This window comes from Prionailurus bengalensis, chromosome C1 (assembly GCF_016509475.1).
Source record: "Prionailurus bengalensis isolate Pbe53 chromosome C1, Fcat_Pben_1.1_paternal_pri, whole genome shotgun sequence".
Classification (NCBI taxonomy): Eukaryota; Metazoa; Chordata; class Mammalia; order Carnivora; family Felidae; genus Prionailurus; species Prionailurus bengalensis.
In genome coordinates, this window is record NC_057345.1 from 134281032 (window position 1) to 134302877 (window position 21846).

General features: G+C 36.5%; 1 non-coding gene across 1 annotated transcript; it reads left to right on the forward strand.

Moving 5' to 3' along the window:
* The first annotated feature begins 5758 nt into the window (after window positions 1-5758).
* On the forward strand, window positions 5759-5861 carry LOC122482271. The gene has a single exon (XR_006297072.1). It is a non-coding gene; the product is annotated as a U6 spliceosomal RNA (small nuclear RNA).
* Window positions 5862-21846: the final 15985 nt, after the last annotated feature.

Genomic DNA, 21846 nt, shown 5'->3' on the forward strand with positions numbered 1-21846 from the left:
TATATGTAATTTTTCTAGTAGCAATGTTGAATTAAAGAATCTTTATGTATACACAAGTACTCACTGGTCCTGGGTACCTCAACCATTTTTCCTTATGAGCGCAAGTGAAAGAACCTTTAATTCTTAAGGTAAGAGCCTGAAAAAGATTGGTTATTATGGGACATTGAGGTGTATTTTCATCAGACTGCTTCTGGCAGGTGCAACTTGAGCTGTTGCTGCATACATAAACTAACTCTGTTGGTAGAAGGAGTTCTAGCTCTTTGATGGATTGATGGAAAACATGAAACTATTAAAAACATTTACTTAAAGCAACATTTTTTCTTTACTTCAGTATTAGGTATGACCAGGAAGTCACACCATGCCTAGAAATGGGAAGATGTGTCTGTTTTCTTAATGGTACAAGAATTTTATGCTCATTGTTTTAAATTTTAGATTTTTTCATTAATTAGGCATGGCAAAGCCAACAGATCAGGAGACAAGTGACACTGAAAAGATAGTTTTTTATTCACAGTTTCTAAGAGGAGGAGGCATACACATGTGCAGGTATCACATGGTGAAGCACCAGGATCAGTAAGCAGGTAGAAGGAGCAGGAGGAAAGCATGGACAAGAACCTTTACTGTGGTTTCCATGTGAAGGAGTGGACAACACAGGAAAGCAAGTTTATGATGGGCTAGTTAGTACCTTCAGTGGGCTCTGGAGTATAGCAGCTCTCTCTAATTGTCTGGTACCTGGCTCTAAGTGATTAGGGGCAGGTGAATAGTAGCCTGGAAGGTAAGAGTCCTGGAGAGTGATAGAAGAGCTGGATTGGTCAGTTTACATATGAAAGACACCCTTGCAGGGGCACCTGGGTGGCTCAGTTGGTTAAACATCTGACTTAGCTCAGGTCATGATCCCAAGGTTCATGAGTTTGAGCCCCACTTTGGGCTCTCCACTGTCAGCACAGGGCTTGCTTCAGATCTTGTCTCTCCCTCTCTGCTCACACATGCTCACGCTCGCTCTCTCTCTCTCTCTTGAAAGAAAGAAAGAAAGAAAGAAAGAAAGAAAGAAAGAAAGAAAGAAAGAAGAAAGAAAGACACTCTTACAGGTGAATCCTTTACTATCTCTAGGAATTGGCTAGCCCTGAGGGAAGCAGTCTGTCCTGGACAGCAAGGCCCCAGATGTCAAAGCTTCAGAAATACAAAAAACAAAGAGGCATGATTAATACACTTGTTTGACAATGTCAAAATCTTTATGTTTAATCACTGCTATATGAAAAAAAAAATTAAATCTGTTCTTACAACAGGCCCTACTGGTTAATCTCACTAACAACTAGAGACTTCCGAGTTGGTGCTACTCTTGTTTTAAAGCTGAAAATGCCTAGCCACTGGAAAATTTATAATTGCCTTTTGCTTGTGTTTTCCAAACACTTTAAAATGCATCATGAATTCAAAAACACTATATTTAAAGTAAAGGAGTATTTTCTTGTTTATCTAGTGAGGTAAGAACGTAAGCAGGTGTTAAAAATCACCTGAGGAAAAAAAAATTATAAGGGATTTCAGTTTGCTCCCTTTGGCTTCAAGCAGAGTAACACATAACCTTTTTACAGTAGAAGGGAGTCCCTTTCACTCTGTAATATATACATGTCCATGTATATACATGTATATATAGAAGACTATGTGAAGTTGTGTTTCTTCACTTTTATTGTATGTCAGAAAATACAGTAGGGTAATCTACTGATTGAAGACTTCAGGATAAGTTAGGCCCACTATAGATTGAATGTTTGTGTCCTCTCAAAATTTCTATGTTGTGTCCTAATCTTCAAAGTGATGGTACCCCGAAGGGACACTTCTGAAAGGTGATTAGGTCATGAGGGAAGAGTCATCATAAGGATGAATGGGATTAGTGCCTTTATAAAAGAGACTCCAGCAAGATCCTTCATCCTTTCTGCCACATGATGTTATCACTAAAAGAGGGACAGATAGGAAGAAGCCTTCACCAGACACTGAATCTGCCAGTGACTTGATCTTGGACTTTGCGGCCTACAGAACTGTAAGAAAAAGTGTGTACTGTTGATAAGTGATTTGATGCATTGTATTTTGTTATAGTAGCCCAAACAGATGAAGACAAGGTCCTATATTGAGATTGGAATTTATAGGATTGTGGCATGTAGTTTGAAAATGCCTTTTGGTTTTACTACAATTATCTTTAAGATATTTAAAAATGAATTTTATTTTTATATATGTAATAATTTTTTTCTATTCCTGCCAAGAATGCAGAAGTACCTTCTTTTAACATTTTTTAATAGTTTTGTTGATATGATTGACATGTACGCACAAAAAAACTACACATATTTAATGTATACAATTTGATGTGTCTGGACATATGAATACACCCATGATACCATAAGGACAATCAAAGTAATAAACATATCCATCTTTTCCACCATTTCTTTATGTCACTTTGCTATTTAATTTTTCTAGTAAGAAAACTTAACATGAAATGTTTTAACAAATTTTGAAATTCACCATACTGTATTGTTAACTATAGGCTCTATGTTGTATTATAGACTGCTATAACTCTTTTTTTTTTTCCAACATTTATTTATTTTGGGGACAGAGAGAGACAGAGCATGAACGGGGGAGGGGCAGAGAGAGAGGGAGACACAGAATCGGAAGCAGGCTCCAGGCTCTGAGCCGTCAGCCCAGAGCCCGACGCGGGGCTCGAACTCACGGACCGTGAGATCGTGACCTGAGCTGAAGTCGGACGCTTAACCGACTGCGCCACCCAGGCGCCCCTAGACTGCTATAACTCTTATTTGAACTATATTTTAAGTCAAGAATGTCTTTTGTCTTTAGATGGATCCAAATATCTGTAAGCATTCAGTCACTCAACAAGTGAATGTTGAAATCCAAATTATATATATATATATATATATATATATATATATATGTATATGTATGCATATATGTATGTGTGTGTGTGTGTGTGTGTGTGTATAGGTTTAGCTATTGTAGGCATAGAATAATCAATGCTCTTGCAAGATCTACAAGCATCTCTATAAAACTAGGAGATCCCTTTTAAATGCATATTTCAACTCGGTTATTCCTGAGATAAGAATAGTGAGATATAGTCGTAGGGTTTTCAGATCACGAACATAATCTTAACAGTGCACATTACAGCCTAATCCTGGAGTCAATTAATAAATTGGTTGAAATAGCAGTTTGATTAAAATCTCAGATGTGCTAATTCGCTTTCCTAGTGCCCTTTAATTAAGGCTTTAATAGAGTCTGCAATTACCTGCAAATTTTTTCTTTGTCTTAAATATTTGTGCTTTATCCTTAACTTTCAAAGCTCCTTCAACTCGCCAGAGCACAAGAACAACTCCTCTTAGAAATTAAGTTAAAACAGAGAATAGAGCTTTCTTTTCCTTCAAACAGACAGTTCTGTAGAACTTTAAATGCTTATTGAAATTTAAGTTGTAAATGCATATTTAACTTATGGTGTGAGTTTTTGTTGTTTTTGTTTTTCGTTTTTGGGTTTTGGTTTTTTTTGTTGTTGCTGTTTTTGTTTGTAGTAAAAAAATTACTTTTGGTGAATGTGATAGCATTCTGTGACATTTTCTACTTAAACTATTTCATACTTAATATAGAATACTTAACATTCAAATTTATGTTTTTTGGTGTTGAAATTTTAGCCATGGGAAATATATATAACTTTACCTCATCTTGTTTTTAACTACCAATTTGTGAGCTTTTACTCTGTATCAGGCATTGTTCAAACTGCTTCACATGAATTGTCATTTATTACTCCAATAATTGAATTCAATAGATACTGTTGAATTGAATTCAGTATGCTGCTGTTATCCACATTTTAAAGATAATAGAATTAAGAATAACAGATTTGAGGTAAGTGGTTCACAGTTACAGGCATGTAAATAGCAGGATTACAACTGAAAGGCAGGTCTGTTTGACTCAAGAATCTGTGTTGTTACCTATGCAAGGTTTATCTCAATTGTTTGAGTTTGTTGGATTGTTATTAACTAACTAGCACTTGAGGGCTCATGCTTAAATTTCTGTTGTGTGATAAGGCGAATGTTTCTATCAAACTTCCAAATACAGAGACTTTTATACTGTTCACTTCTTTTTAAAGGGAAATACAATGTATTGATATTGTTTTGTGGTGAATCATGACTTTACTCTGAAGAAGTTATTATCCCCCAAACCTTTCTTAAGAAACAAATGAGCAAGTAAACAGATCTCAGTCTGAAGCTTTTTTTTTTTTAAATAAGTAGATATTCACACATGAAAAACATTGTAGCAAAAAGCCCACCCTGGATTGAACTGTCATCCAGGACAACTCCCCTCCCACTACCCTCAAAACTGTTTTTTCAGAGGATAACTGAGTCTGTCGCTAGAAAACATGTCTAAGACTGAATCAGGAGACCTAAGAATGCTATAAAAATATGCTGTAACCACACACTAGAAAGCACCAAAGCAATGCAATGAAAAAAAAAAGTAGTTCCCAGCTTAGTTTAGAAATATGCAAACTAATAAAGATGCCACGTTTGGGGAGTTACCACTTAAAGAGACATTCTAGCACATTCACTAATTCAGAATAGAAAAAGTTCATCTCAAAAAATATATAGATGCTAGAATTATAATTGATAATTATAATAGATAATTGAAAAAATTGAAGAAATATACTTTTATGTTTTGCAATCACTTATGTAATGTAGGAAATTAGGTTCAAGAATATGCACTAATATTTCCTCTTACATCTCTACTCTTGAAATAAGCTCATGGCAATACTGGTACAATCAGAGATTAAAAGATTTGGAAAGCAATTACAATTACTTTGTATAGGAAAACATGTTTAAAACTCATGTGTATCACATTTTTCACAGATATTCAGAGTTTTTAAAATTGCAAAATTGTACATCACATAAAAATTGTAGGTCACCTCTAACCCCAACAGCATTTGTGGGGGTAAGAGGTATGTGGAAGGAATTTTGTTAAGTGTTGGCAATAACAAGAATATTTCAAAAAAGTACTTAAGAGAAGTGGCCTATCTTTCTAGGTATTCAACTCATACAATAATTTAAGCAATATGGAAATGGTGCAAAGATTGAAAAATAAAACACTGGAAGAAAAAATATTTCAGAAAATATCTAGTTTATATGAAAATGAAGATTTTAATAAAGGAAACATTTACACAATAAAGGAAAACATGTGCCTTTTAACTTAAAAACTTAGACTATATTTAAATACCCGGGAAAATAAATAAAATGTTAATTCTTATTTGATCTATTAATATTCAGATAGTTGGTATTTTGGTTACTACATCTGTTAGAAACAAAATATTTATAGATGAAGCAATTAAGTTTAAAATATTTCTTTTGGATATATATGATAATATCTGACATTAACCAATGAAATATCTATTATTTAAATATTTCAAATGCTTTTCTAAAAAAAAGCAATGAGGTTTTTCAGAAAATCTTTGCTGTAATGGTGAAACTAACTTATAAATTATTAATAAAATGCTGGTGCCAGAGCCTCAGAAAAATACACATTACCTGATAAGTGTCTTAGCCCTGTCCTCTCTTCTACCACACATTTCTTCTGTTTCCCATTTTGATTGGGCGAGTCATTGTGGTATAACATTTTTTGTCATTGTTATTTCAGAGTCTTTCAACAGCAAATAACATGTTCTCTCTTCTTGGAGTGCTTTCCATATAGATAATCCATCACCATATTTACATTAAATAATGAGAAAGTAGCGCTCACTTTGGCAGCACATATACTAAAATTGGAACGATACAGAGATGAGCATGGCCCTGTGCAAGCGTGACATGCAAATTCGTGAAGCTTCCACATTTTTTTGTTTTACACTTGAAACTAATGTAACATTGTGGCAACTATTTTTCATTAAAAATATAATAATGGGAAAGTAATAAGATGACATCATATATTTGAAACCACATTTCCATGCTGAGGAGCTGTAGACTCTGTGATTAGAGAAGAATTTTTAGAACATGTTAATTCTGGAGGAATTTGTGGATTATCTCCATAGAATCTAAAAAAGAATCTATAAATGTCCATCAAACACAATGGCATTCATTAGAAGTACTGACTGTTTTGCACACAATAAGCAGGTGTTAACTCATATATATTGATATGCTTTTATAATTCTCAGCTTACTTGATATAAAAATAGGCATTTCTACATGTCCTGTTATAATTAGGATATCTTGAATCTCCATTAATAAAATTACATGTAGTAAAGTTATAAAATGAAGAAATGGGTAATTAGGTAGCACTGAATCTAGTAGTCAAGACTTAATTTCATTGATAGCAATTTTAAAGTAAGAACAGGCAATAAATTCAGAGACTCTTCTCTTCCTGATAAGTTTTATGGGCAGGCTCTAAATGCTAAAAATCAAAAATGATATTTTACCAGGAATTAGGGGCAGCACTATTTAAATACTAGTTGACTGAGCCAAGGAAACACATCTTAGGTAAGAACTCTTTCATGCTTTGTAAAATCAGATCTGTGAAAAGGAAGAAATAGCCTCAATTACTGATAATTACAAAACTTAGAATATTTGGTAGATTAAGAGTTACATAAACTGGGGCGCCTGGGTGGCTCAGTCGGTTAAGCCTACAACTTCAGCTCAGGTCATGATCTCATGGCTTGTGGGTTCCAGCATAGCATCAGGCTCTGTGCTGACAGCTCAGGGCCTAGAGCTTCCTTTGGATTCTGTCTCCCTCTCTGCTCCTCCCCTGCTTGCACTCTGTTTCTTTCTCAAAGATAAATAAATATTTAAAAAAATTAAAAAAGAGTTACAGAAACTTTTAAGAAACTTTGGAAACACTTTAAGAAATAAGACGAAATGCTGAGCTACGTGAAATGAGCATCTGGAATTGGCAGAAACAAAGTAACCCAGCCTTTGAGGAAGAAGGTGAAAGGAACAAAAAGATGTTATTACCTTGGCAAGGTGTACTGACTGATCTCTGAGGATAGAAACTGTATTTGTTTTGATTAATGTAATTAGGTGCCCCCCACCCCTGTAATAAGAGCATTGAGCATATCACCTTTAGAAAAGTTGAATTCCTGATGTTGCTCATTCTTTTGTAAAATAGGGTCCTATCTGGTATCCAATCTCACATGTTTAGCTAGCAGTTATGGTAGAAGAATCTGGCTTCCACACGGGCACAATGAAGATGGAAGACCGTATTTTAATTATTCTTCAGTGTGAATACACTTTCCTTGCTTAGGAGAGACACAGTATAAACGTTTTCATCTCACCCCTTAAATTCTCTTTTCTATTGAGAACAACGAGAGCAATTGAAATCAACATATTTATCCTGCCTTGACTCACCCCTCACCATTCCTCAACTGGACTATTTTAAGAGCTGTCAAACATGATGCTTTGCTTTTAATTCTAGCGGATATGATCTGGCCACTACCCTTGCACTGTTTTGTTTTTCTGAAACAGGAATCTGACCATGTTACTCTCATGAATATTCATTGCCTTTTTACTAGCATGAAGTAAAATTCATGAGCAAAGCCTGCCACAATCTGTTCATTTAGCTCTTTACTGCATTTGTACACTCTTGTTCTCCTCTTCTCCACTTGCCTTGTGTTCCTGAGAACCCAAATTTCTTATCCATCGCTAAGAGTCATGCTATTTTCCACCACCTACAATGAGAAAGCAATTACTCCTTCAAATATCCCTATGATTTACATTATTCTTAACACTTGCCCCTCCCCTGGAGTCTAACTCAGAGTGAGTAGATCTTTCATTAAGATGTCTGTTGGAAATACCACCTTCTATTTTTTTGTAATGTAATTTCAGGGACCTTACCCTCTTTTTCCTTTTTCTCTGTCTATGCCCTTTTCTTTTTTATAATAGCTAAAAAATTCTTATGATAATCAAGTTTTCACCCGCATATTGTGTATCTCTCTACATATCATCTGATTGGTGCAAAGAGAAAAAATGGGATTGTCTCCTCCACTAGATTTTATGATGCTTGTTTTAATCCATCCTAAGATTGCAGTAGCTTTTTTTTTTTTTGGCAACCATAATTTCTCATTGGTTCATACATACATACGTATATGCAGTAAAATAAGACACAATTTTTTGATGAGTAATAATTGTTTTGTAATATAAAGACTTTGATTAATCAAAGAAAGCATGCATTATCTCAAGTGTGCTCTGAGAGGCTAACCAAGTAAGTACTTCCTTTTTAAAATACTTTTGTTCAACCATCGATTTATTCATTAGCCATTTTGAGACATCTATTCTATGTGCATTGCAGAAGGATTTTTTTCCCTAAGTGGTTCGACAGCTAAATCAGATAATTGAATAAAAACATAATTATCCAAGGGAAAGCTTTTATTTTGTTGTGTGTTATCTAAATCACTGTAAGCAAATAGGATTTTTTAGTATTCTGAATAAAATAGAGTTGTTTGTGTTTACTCTGATAGACTTCTTGTAAATTATTTCTCATGACCTTTGCATTATAAAGAGCACTAATGAAGAACTTGTTGCCAAGAAGCAAGGCAAAGGGACATTTCAGGGATTGTAGATTATTGAAAAAGAAACCCAGTAGCATTGCTAATATATTAAAGATCACCTTACCATACAAGGAAGCAAAAAACTATTTTTTGAGAAGACATCCAATCTTCCATTCAACTGTAAAAAAAAGAAATTCACAAACATGACTGCTTGAGTCTTGCTTTCTGGTTCCACTCTCCACCTTTCTCTCATTCTAATATTTATTAATCTGCTCTAGGGTCTATCTGTTCCATCTGTATTCATACACCACAGATTTAATGGTTCTTCAGCAATCTCAACAGTATAACCATATATCTAAGAGCAGGGAATATTACAGATTAAATGAAAAGACTTGGAGATAGGTTTGAGTTCTATGATTTATCAACTACAGTTTTGGACATGTGGCTTGACCAGAAAAAATATACATTTCCTCATTGGTAAAATTGGGGAATAATACCAAATCATCATGTTATTATGAAGTTTAAGTAAACTAAGTAAATATTATATAGTAGCTGATGTTTTAATTATTACTATTATCGTCATTCTCATTATCCAGTGTAGAAAATGCATTTGTTCCGTTGTGCCGTAATGGCTTGATAATGTCTATCCCAGCAATTAACTTTCCTTAACATATAATGTGCACATATATTGATTTGTTATCTACCTTGCTCCTATACTTTTAACGCTAGCATGCCTCTTCTTCTCAGACCTGCCATTCCTGCCATTTTCATCAACAACTTTTCTCAAGGAGTTGCCATGTTCTTACATGTCCGTGGTCATTTGGTTTAACAATAGGAATCTTACTTGAGTTTAAAATTCATTTAAAGCTACTCTGAAGTTTTTTGGATCTTTCAGCTTTTTGTTTGTTTTCGTCTGCATACCTAAGTTTAGAAGAGTACTTTGCCTAATGTGGTTACTAAGAATTTTATAAATTTTGTTAAAAAAGTGATTGAAGGAAGATGGCGGCGTAGGAGGACGCTGGGCTCACTGCGCGTCCTGCTGATCACTTAGATTCTGCCTACACCTGCCTAAATAACCCAGAAAACCGTGAGAGGATTAGCAGAACGGAGTCGCCGGAGCCAAGCGCAGACCAGAGGCCCATGGAAGAGGGTAGGAAGGGCGGCGAGGCGGTGCGCGCTCCACGGACTGGCGGGAGGGAGCCGGGGCGGAGGGGCGGCTCGCCGGCCAAGCAGAGCCCCCGAGTCTGGCTTGCAAAAGCGGAGGGGCCTGACGGACTGTGTTCCGACAGCAAGCGCGACTTAGCGTCTGGGAGGTCATAAGTTAACAGCTCTGCTCGGAAAGTGGGAAGGCTGGAGGACAAAGGGAGGGAGAGCTGCTGAGCCCCCGGACAACAGAGCTCAGTTTGGTGGGGAACAAAGGCACTGGCCAGCGCCATCTCCCCCGCCCATCCCCCAGCCGAAATCCCAAAGGGAACCGGTTCCTGCCAGGGAACTTGCTCGCTCTGCGCAAACACCCAACTCTGCGCTTCGGCGGAGCCAAACCTCCGGCAGCGGATCTGACTCCCTCCCGCTGCCACAGGGCCCCTCCTGAAGTGGATCACCTAAGGAGAAGCGATCTAAGCCTGCCCCTCCTGCCCCCGAGCACATTGCCTACCCACCCCAGCTAATACGCCAGATCCCCAGCATCACAAGCCTGGCAGGGTGCAAGTAGCCCAGACGAGCCACACCACCCCACAGTGAATCCGACCCCTAGGAGAGGGGAAGAGAAGGCACACACCAGTCTGACTGTGGCCCCAGCGGTGGGCTGGGGGCAGACATCAGGTCTGACTGCGGCCCCGCCCACCAACTCCAGTTATACACCACAGCACAGGGGAAGTGCCCTGCAGGTCCTTACCACGCCAGGGACTATCCAAAATGACCAAGCGGAAGAACTCCCCTCAGAAGAATCTCCAGGAAATAACAACAGCTAATGAGCTGATCAAAAAGGATTTAAATAATATAACAGAAAGTGAATTTAGAATAATAGTCATAAAATTAATCGCTGGGCTTGAAAACAGTATACAGGACAGCAGAGAATCTCTTGCTACAGAGATCAAGGGACTAAGGAACAGTCATGAGGAGCTGAAAAACGCTTTAAACGAAATGCATAACAAAATGGAAACCACCACGGCTCGGATTGAAGAGGCAGAGGAGAGAATAGGTGAACTAGAAGATAAAGTTATGGAAAAAGAGGAAGCTGAGAAAAAGAGAGATAAAAAAATCCAGGAGTATGAGGGGAAAATTAGAGAACTAAGTGATACACTAAAAAGAAATAATATACGCATAATTGGTATCCCAGAGGAGGAAGAGAGAGGGAAAGGTGCTGAAGGGGTACTTGAAGAAATCATAGCTGAGAACTTCCCTGAACTGGGGAAAGAAAAAGGCATTGAAATCCAAGAGGCACAGAGAACTCCCTTCAGACGTAACTTGAATCGATCTTCTGCACGACATATCATAGTGAAACTGGCAAAATACAAGGATAAAGAGAAAATTCTGAAAGCAGCAAGGGGTAAACGTGCCCTCACATATAAAGGGAGACCTATAAGACTCGTGACTGATCTCTCTTTTGAAACTTGGCAGGCCAGAAAGAATTGGCACGAGATTTTCAGGGTGCTAGACAGAAAAAATATGCAGCCGAGAATCCTTTATCCAGCAAGTCTGTCATTTAGAATAGAAGGAGAGATAAAGGTCTTCCCAAACAAACAAAAACTGAAGGAATTTGTCACCACTAAACCAGCCCTACAAGAGATCCTAAGGGGGACCCTGTGAGACAAAGTCCCAGAGACATCACTACAAGCATAAAACATACAGACATCACAATGACTCTAAACCCGTATCTTTCTATAATAACACTGAATGTAAATGGATTAAATGCGCCAGCCAAAAGACATAGGGTATCAGAATGGATAAATAAACAAGACTCATCTATTTGCTGTCTACAAGAGACTCATTTTAGACCTGAGGACACCTTTAGATTGAGAGTGAGGGGATGGAGAACTATTTATCATGCGACTGGAAGCCAAAAGAAAGCTGGAGTAGCCATACTTATATCAGACAAACTAGACTTTAAATTAAAGGCTGTAACAAGAGATGAAGAAGGACATTATATAATAGTTACAGGGTCTATCCACCAGGAAGAGCTAACAATTATAAATGTCTATGCGCCGAATACCGGAGCCCCCAAATATATAAAACAATTACTCATAAACATAAGCAACCTTATTGATAAGAATGTGGTTAATTGCAGGAGACTTTAACACCCCACTTACAGAAATGGATAGGTCATCTAGACACACAGTCAATAAAGAAACAAGGGCCCTGAATGAGACATTGGATCAGATGGACTTGACAGATATATTTAGAACTCTGCATCCCAAAGCAACAGAATATACTTTCTTCTCGAGTGCACATGAAACACCCAGAGTCTAAGAGACCCCCCAAAACAAACCACCAGAGTCCAGAATCAACGCTAAGCAGCAAGGGTCATTTATTGCAGGTTCGAACCTGGACCTCTGCGCCCCCGTTGCCGGTGACGCCAAGAGGCCCTGAGAGAGGTTTTTACACCCCTTTTATAGACAGGTACAAACAAGTCATGGGGAAATCAGGAATTTTCCACAGTTACAGAGCTGCGATTGGTTGGTGTTTAAAGTTGGACACTTAACAGTATTCGATTGGTTCCTGCCTTTAGGTCAGACCACAACCGGGGGTACGGGTATCACAATGATTGATCAGGAATACACGGATGTGCCAAGCAACAATGATTGATCAGGAGTACGGATGTGCCAAGTAACAATGGTTGATCAGGAGTACACGGATGTGCCAAGTAACAATAGTTGATCAAGAATATACGGATGTGCCAGGCAATAATGATTGATCAGGAATACATGGGCACGCCAAGCAATTGTAGAGAAGCGGAACAAGCTGGTTAAGCTTGGTTAGGTTTCTGTTTCCCATAAGTTAAGCTTTTAAGTTTCAATTTTCTCAGGCCTCTCACACATGGAACATTCTCCAAGATAGATCATATACTGGGTCACAAAACAGCCCTTCATAAGTTTACCAGAATTGAAATTATACCATGCATACTTTCAGACCACAATGCTATGAAGCTTGAAATCAACCACAGGAAAAAGTCTGGAAACCCTCCAAAAGCATGGAGGTTAAAGAACACCCTATTAACGAATGAGTGGGTCAACCAGGCAATTAGAGAAGAAATTAAAAAATATATGGAAACAAACGAAAATGAAAATACAACAATCCAAACGCTTTGGGATGCAGCGAAGGCAGTCCTGAGAGGAAAATACATTGCAATCCAGGCCTATCTCAAGAAACAAGAAAAATCCCAAATACAAAATCTAACAGGACACCTAAAGGAAATAGAAGCAGAACAGCAAAGGCAGCCTAAACCCAGCAGAAGAAGAAAAATAATAAAGATCAGAGCAGAAATAAACAATATAGAATCTAAAAAAAACTGTAGAGCAGATCAACAAAACCAAGAGTTGGTTTTTTGAAAAAATAAACAAAATTGACAAACCTCTAGCCAGGCTTCTCAAAAAGAAAAGGGAGATGACCCAAATAGATAAAATCATGAATGAAAATGGAATTATTACAACCAATCCCTCAGAGGTACAAACAATTATCAGGGAATACTACGAAAAATTATATGCCAACAAATTGGACAACCTGGAAGAAATGGACAAATTCCTGAACACCCACACTCTTCCAAAACTCAATCAGGAGGAAATAGAAAGCTTGAACAGACCCATAACCAGTGAAGAAATTGAATCGGTTATCAAAAATCTCCCAACAAATAAGAGTCCAGGACCAGATGGCTTCCCAGGGGAGTTCTACCAGACGTTTAAAGCAGAGATAATACCTGTCCTTCTCAAGCTATTCCAAGAAATAGAAAGGGAAGGAAAACTTCCAGACTCATTCTATGAAGCCAGTATTACTTGGATTCCTAAACCAGACAGAGACCCAGTAAAAAAAGAGAACTACAGGCCAATATCCCTGATGAATATGGATGCAAAAATTCTCAATAAGATACTAGCAAATCGAATTCAACGGCATATAAAAAGAATTATTCACCATGATCAAGTGGGATTCATTCCTGGGATGCAGGGCTGGTTCAACATTTGCAAATCAGTCAACGTGATACATCACATTAACAAAAAAAAAGAGAAGAACCATATGATCCTGTCAATCGATGCAGAAAAGGCCTTTGACAAAATCCAGCACCCTTTCTTAATAAAAACCCTTGAGAAAGTCGGGATAGAAGGAACATACTTAAAGATCATAAAAGCCATTTATGAAAAGCCCACAGCTAACATCATCCTCAACGGGGAAAAACTGAGAGCTTTTTCCCTGAGATCAGGAACACGACAGGGATGCCCACTCTCACCGCTGTTGTTTAACATAGTGCTGGAAGTTCTAGCATCAGCAATCAGACAACAAAAGGAAATCAAAGGCATCCAAATTGGCAAAGATGAAGTCAAGCTTTCGCTTTTTGCAGATGACATGATATTATACATGGAAAATCCGATAGACTCCACCAAAAGTCTGCTAGAACTGATACAGGAATTCAGCAAAGTTGCAGGATACAAAATCAATGTACAGAAATCAGTTGCATTCTTATACACTAACAATGAAGCAACAGAAAGACAAATAAAGAAACTGATCCCATTCACAATTGCACCAAGACGCATAAAATACCTAGGAATAAATCTAACCAAAGATGTAAAGGATCTGTATGCTGAAAACTATAGAAAGCTTCTGAAGGAAATTGAAGAAGATTTAAAGAAATGGAAAGACATTCCCTGCTCATGGATTGGAAAAATAAATATTGTCAAAATGTCAATACTACCCAAAGCTATCTACACATTCAATGCAATCCCAATCAAAATTGCACCAGCATTCTTCTCGAAACTAGAACAAGCCATCCTAAAATTCATATGGAACCACAAAAGGCCCCGAATAGCCAAAGGAATTTTGAAGAAGAAGACCAAAGCAGGAGGCATCACAATCCCAGACTTTAGCCTCTACTACAAAGCTGTCATCATCAAGACAGCATGGTATTGGCACCAAAACAGACACATAGACCAATGGAATAGAATAGAAACCCCAGAACTAGACCCACAAACGTATGGCCAACTCATCTTTGACAAAGCAGGAAAGAACATCCAATGGAAAAAAGACAGCCTCTTTAACAAATGGTGCTGGGAGAACTGGACAGCAACATGCAGAAGGTTGAAACTAGACCACTTTCTCACACCATTCACAAAAATAAACTCAAAATGGATAAAGGACCTAAATGTGAGACAGGAAACCATCAAAACCTTAGAGGAGAAAGCAGGAAAAGACCTCTCTGACCTGAGCCGTAGCAATCTCTTACTCGACACATCCCCAAAGGCAAGGGAATTAAAAGCAAAAGTGAATTACTGGGACCTTATGAAGATAAAAAGCTTCTGCACAGCAAAGGAAACAACCAACAAAACTAAAAGGCAACCAACGGAATGGGAAAAGATATTCGCAAATGACATATCGGACAAAGGGCTATTATCTAAAATCTATAAAGAGCTCACCAAACTCCACACCTGAAAAACAAATAACCCAGTGAAGAAATGGGCAGAAAACATGAATAGACACTTCTCTAAAGAAGACATCCGGATGGCCAACAGGCACATGAAAAGATGTTCAGCGTCGCTCCTCATCAGGGAAATACAAATCAAAACCACACTCAGGTATCACCTCACGCCAGTCAGAGTGGCCAAAATGAACAAATCAGGAGACTATAGATGCTGGCGAGGATGTGGAGAAACGGGAACCCTCTTGCACTGTTGGTGGGAATGCAAATTGGTGCAGCCGCTCTGGAAAGCAGGGTGGAGGTTCCTCAGAAAATTAAAAATAGACCTACCCTATGACCCAGCAATAGCACTGCTAGGAATTTATCCAAGGGATACAGGAGTACTGATGCATAGGGGCACTTGTACCCCAATGTTCATAGCAGCACTCTCAACAATAGCCAAAGTATGGAAAGAGCCTAAATGTCCATCAACTGATGAATGGATAAAGAAATTGTGGTTTATATACACAATGGAATACTACGTGGCAATGAGAAAAAATGAAATATGGCCTTTTGTAGCAATGTGGATGGAACTGGAGAGTGTGATGCTAAGTGAGATAAGTCATACAGAGAAAGACAGATACCATATGGTTTCACTCTTATGTGGATCCTGAGAAACTTAACAGGAACCCATGGGGGAGGATAAAGGAAAAAAAAAAAAAGAGGTTAGAGTGGGAGACAGCCAAAGCATAAGAGACTGTTAAAAACTGAGAACAAACTGAGGGTTGATGGGGGGTGGGAGGGAGGAGAGGGTGGGTGATGTGTATTGAGGAGGGCACCTTTTGGGATGAGCACTGGGTGTTGTATGGAAACCAATTTGACAGTAAATTTCATATATAAAAAAAAGTGATTGAATATATCAAATATAGTTAAAAGAACTTGTTTGTATAAATTTTATGATTAGGCAATTCGCTGTGGCTTGTTACCTTTTATTCTTTTATATATTATGCAAATTTTTGTAGCTTTCTTTAGGTACAAGAATTTAATTTTCTCCTTTATCACAGTAATGTATGAATCTCAAATTACATTCAAATAGGACACTTAGAATTTATTGGTATTATATAAACTATACAGTAAACAAGTAAAGAGTGAATTTTCTCCAAACTATAAAAATTTGAATCTTTATATTAGGCAAGAATGATATAAATCATATAGATAAGGGACTGAAGACACAAGGAAATATTGAGATAAAAGGGAATTTCTAAATCTTTGACTTCCAGTCTGTTTTACTCAAAAACTTTGCCTTTTGTGTATTTCATTCACAAAAATAAAAAAGGTACTTCAATCCATGAGAAATATGAACAAAATTGGGGTTTGACAGTCAATTGATTATGATTGATTGATGACTTCATCATTAGCAATTTGATCATTGTTTTCCAGTTCCCACAGTCTGCTTGTCCAGCTCTCCAAGGAATGCTGCTAAAGTAGGCTGTCTCCCTTTTCTCTCCCATCTGCTGTTTTTATTTTTATACTTTAATTATGAAATTATATTCAGAAGAATGGAAAATTTTGCAATATACTATAACTATAGTAAGTTTTTCTTAATCATATGAAACAATGGTCAGTCATGTGGTAGAAGTCATTGGGCAAGATCTCACATGGCCAGGGTTCTTATTCCTACTTTATCAAGAAAAGTAGCTGAGTAACATTTAGTCAGGTATTTTATAACTCTTTTTTTCTGTGATTCCCTCACTTGAAAGATATATATTGGTGCAGATTATGGATAAAGTAAAGTATTAATATTAAATCTTAAGAAATTACTCTCATATAGGTCTATTGCTATAAAAACAGATTTAAAAAATCTGTCTTAGTTTGGTCAAAACTGGCATAATGGCAGACATATACACCAATGGGTCAGAATAAAGAGCCTAGAAATAAACCCACACATACATTGTCAACTGATTTTGACAAGGTATGCAGTGGGGTAAATACTGTGTCTTCAACAAATTGTGTTAGATGGCCACATGGAAAATAATAAAATTGGACCTATATTTTACACTATAAAAAAAAGTAAGTTCAAAATGTATTAAAAACTTAAAGATAAGAACTGAAATTGTTAAACTCCTAGGAGAAAACCTAGGTGGAAACTCCATGGTATGCATGTTGGTAATTATTTCTTGGATATGACACCAAAAGCACAGGAATCAAAAGTAAACATAAGTAAGTGGGACAATAGCAAACTAAAAAGGCTTCTGTATGGCAAAACAAACTTTTGAGTGAAAAAGTGACCTACAATATGAGAGAAATATTTGCAATCCATATATCTGAGAAGTTTTTAATATCCAAAATATGTAAGGAACTCCTAAACTCAATAGCAAAAAGCCAAACCAAAACAAACAAACAAACAAACAAAAAATAGCTGTGAAAAAAATGTGAAATGGACTTGAATAGACATCTCTCCAAAGAAGACATACAGACATATGAAAAGATTTTCCACATAATTAACCAACAGGGAAATGCAAATCAAAATCACAATGTGATGTCACCTTCCATCTGTTAGGGTAGCTATTATTTAAAAAAAAAATTCTTGGTGAGAATGTGGAGAAATTGGAACCCTTGTACACTGTTGTTGGAAACGTAAAATGGTGCAGGTGCTATAGAAAACAATGTAGAGTTTCTTCAAAAGATTAAAAATAGAACTACTATATGATTCAGCAATCTCACTTTTAGGTATTTATGCAAAAGAGTTGAAATTAGGATCTCAAAGAAATATGTCCATCCTCATGTTCATTGCATCATTATTCACAATAGTAAAGATGTAAAGACAACCTAAATGTACATCAATAGTTGAATAAAGAAAATGTGATATGTACATATGATTGGGTATTACTGAGTCTTAAAAAAGAAGAAAATCCTGCCATACGTGACACCATGGATGAACCTTAAGAACATTATGCAAAGTGTAGTAAGTCAGTCACAGAAGAACAGATACTATATAATTCTACTTATATGAGGTATTTAAAATAGTACAACTGAGAAACAGAGTAAAATGGTGATGACCAGGGCTAGGAGTACAAAAAACAATGGGAAGATGCTATTTAATGGGCATGAAATTTCAGTTATGCAAAATGAATAAATTCTAGAAATCTGCTATACAACACTGTGCCTATAGTTAATACTGTTTTGTTTACTAGTTAATAACACTGTATTAATACTTAATGTATTACTTATACATATACTTATACAATACTAATGTAATACTTAATGTAATACTTAAAATTTTGTTAAATAAATAAGTACTAGAGATATAATATACAAAATGATGACTATAGTTACTACTGCTATATGCTATATAATATGTATATATAGCATATATATGAAGGTATTATGAGACTAAATCCTAAGAGTTCTTATTAGAAGGAGATTTTTTTTCTCTTTTTCCCATTTATTTTATTGTATCTGCATAAGATGATGTATGTTAACTAAAATTATTGTGATCAATTCACAATATAGGTAAGTCAAACCTTTATGCTGTACACCTGAGACTTATACAGTAATATATATATATCAATCGTATCTCAGTAAAACTGTGAAAAGAAGAAAATATGTTAAAAAGGTAAATCTCATTTGTTTTTATCACAATTAAAAAAGAAGGAGGAGGGGCGCCTGGGTGGCGCAGTCGGTTAAGCATCTGACTTCAGCCAGGTCACGATCTTGCAGTCCGTGAGTTCGAGCCCCGCGTCAGGCTCTGGGCTGATGGCTCAGAGCCTGGAGCCTATTTCCGATTCTGTGTCTCCCTCTCTCTCTGCCCCTCGCCCATTCATGTTCTGTCTCTCTCTGCCCCAAAAATAAATAAACGTTGAAAAAAAAAAAAAAGAAGGAGGAGAGGGGCATCTGGGTGGCTCAGTCAGCTGAGCGTCCAACTTCCGCTCAGATCATGGTCTCATGACCTGTGAGTTTGAGCCCCGCATTGGACTCTGTTGACAGCTCAGAGCCTGGACACTACTTTGGATGCTAAGTCTCCCTCTCTCTCTCTGTCCTTACCCGCTTGTGCTCTTTCTGTCTCTTTCTCTCAAAAATAAATAAACATTAAAAAAAATTTTAAGTTAAAAAAATTAAAAATAAAAAGGAGAATAAACTTAAGGACATTAGGAAGTGCTCAGGTTTAGAGTAAAATTTCTGCCTCTACAAACAATTATATTGAGTAAGTCATATTAATTAGTTAATTATATTTTTAAAAAGCTATTCCATAGCTACCAATTTACCCCTGTGTCTTTTCAAAGTAATTTTGAAGTCATAAAAGAAGTGAAAAACAAAGTGAAGCTTATCAGAATTACAAAACATTTTTGTCCTAATTAATACCCTTCCTAAATAAAATAGAACTGGAGATGATACATGGTTCACTCATATACCTGCCAATACATTCAAGAGATTCGAGCTTAAAATTTGCTGAAGAAATGAAGCAGTGACTGGGGACCAGATAGTGGAAGACTTTTGGTTGCACTGGTGACAAATCGTAATTATCTTGAAGATAATCAAGAGCCACTGTGAAGAGTTTTTAAGGTAGGGGGATAACATGATAAGATTACATTTTAGAAACATTGTTTTTCTTGAAAAACATGGAAAACAAGTTGCAGGGACACTAAAATAGGAAAATTAGGTAGTAATAAGTTTTTATAAATCCTTGGCTTATAAATCTTGGTCTTCTAAATCCAGGCAAGGGTTGATGATGGTCTGAACTGAGAGAGTGGACATGGATATCTAGAGATATAGGAGAAAAGAGAAATTCTTAGGAAGTTTAATGGTAAAACATGGTGATTGGTTTATTATTCTCAGGTTCCATTTCACAATATTCCCCCTTCTCTCATCCTTCCTTGGAAACTTAATTGCTAATGTATATTTAAAATCACCTTGAAATTTATTATTATTATTATTATTATTATTATTATTATTATTATTCCAAAATAAAAATATAAGTTGCTTCCTATCCTGTTGCAAATTTGGATTATCACTGACACAGAAATATTGCATTAGGGCGCTATTCCGGGAAGTGGATCTGGCACAAAGTAAAGACTTGATATTAAATGTTAGCATGCAGAAGTGAGGAAGTACTTCAGACTGACTGAAGAAAATTTGTGAGTAGTAGTTCTGGCAAAATTTAATCAAAGCGAAACCAAAAATGGAGTTTGATGGTTATACAATGATGATATTGGTTGGCATTTTTAAAAGCTATAAATGCTGGATTCATAGTTAGTATGTGACTGGGAACCAAGATTCTTGAAATATGAAAATGACATTTTTGGAAGAACATTCAGTATTTGCAAACACGTTTGCCTAGTAATTGAGAATTGACTATGTATTAAAAAGACTTACCCAGTTTTACCATGAATTTTAGTAGAAGATACAAGCTGTATGTAAGAAAGTGAAATTGAATTTATTTTCCAAAATGGAATTGTTTGAAATATCGCCTAGTGAATTAATCTCTGAAAAGCATTATCATGTAATATTTACTTTTTCCGGACCAGAAAATGTAAATGGTTATGTTTCCTGCCTTTGAGATCTTTGTGCCTAAAATGGATGACAAAAACAATAAGCATAGAAAAGCAGACAAATGAATCTCCACTATATAGAAATTCTGAGAGGCAATGCCTTGAAAGAAGATAAGTTGAAAGAAAATAAATTCAATAAGGAAGGGTTTATATTTTGTAAGTGACCCTATGCAGGAAATTAAATACATATAAGCAGATATGAGACAAGAATTGGAAATGTTCTTTGGGTATTCCTTTCAACATTCCCAGTGTTTGTAATGATATTCATTGTAGAGCACTTTCATATCTATTATCCCTCTTTTTAAATCCTTCAAGTATATTAAAAGTTATTTACATATTATACATATTTACAATCCAACTCCCATGAGCCAGTCCAACAAAGTTTCTACAGAAATTGAATATCAATTACTTAAACCTGGATAACTGTATGCCAAAAGTTTGTTTCCCTTTACCTTTTATATTCTGTTCTGTTTTGTAAGTTAATTAATTTATTTATTTCTGGAACGTTTCTCTCTAGGCATTTTATTGCATGTATATGCTGCTCAGAGTATTTATTCTCAAATTGTAATTAGCATATTCTCGTTTTCCTCCTTAAATATTTTTTCTTTGTGAGTATAGTTTTTTTTTCTATTAAAGTAACTAGGTCTAAAGTCTATGTGCTATCACATTCAGAGTTAGAATTGCCTTATCCCCTCTCCCACCCACTCTCTGCAATTTTTCTCTCAGGCTCATGCATTTTCTTTAAACCCAAACTTTAGCAAGATTTTAAGACACCTGGTTTTAGTTTTGATTTCCCTCTTCCTCTTAGATTAGTTTTAAAGATCCACTTCATGACATCCTTCTTTCCTAATTGCCACTAATATACGAATTGTGTCCACTTCTTTCTTCCTTTAACTTCTACTCTGTCGTCTTTACAAAAACCTTTTTACAGTCTGCACTTCCTTCCATGCTAAATTTTCCCTTCAGCAGCGTACTGCCTTCTGCAGTCTCAACATGAGTAGAGAGAATGAGATACTTACCATTTAGCCAATGTTATCTTCCATTTAAATGTTGAAATAGGAAAGGTAATCAACTGTAACAGAAGTCTATTGATAGTGCCTAACCTCATACCTTCAGTGTCAGACCCACAACTCTGTACCAGCAGTGTCTAGCACACAATCTTGTCCCTTCAGTGTCAGGCCCACATTCTGTACCTTCGGT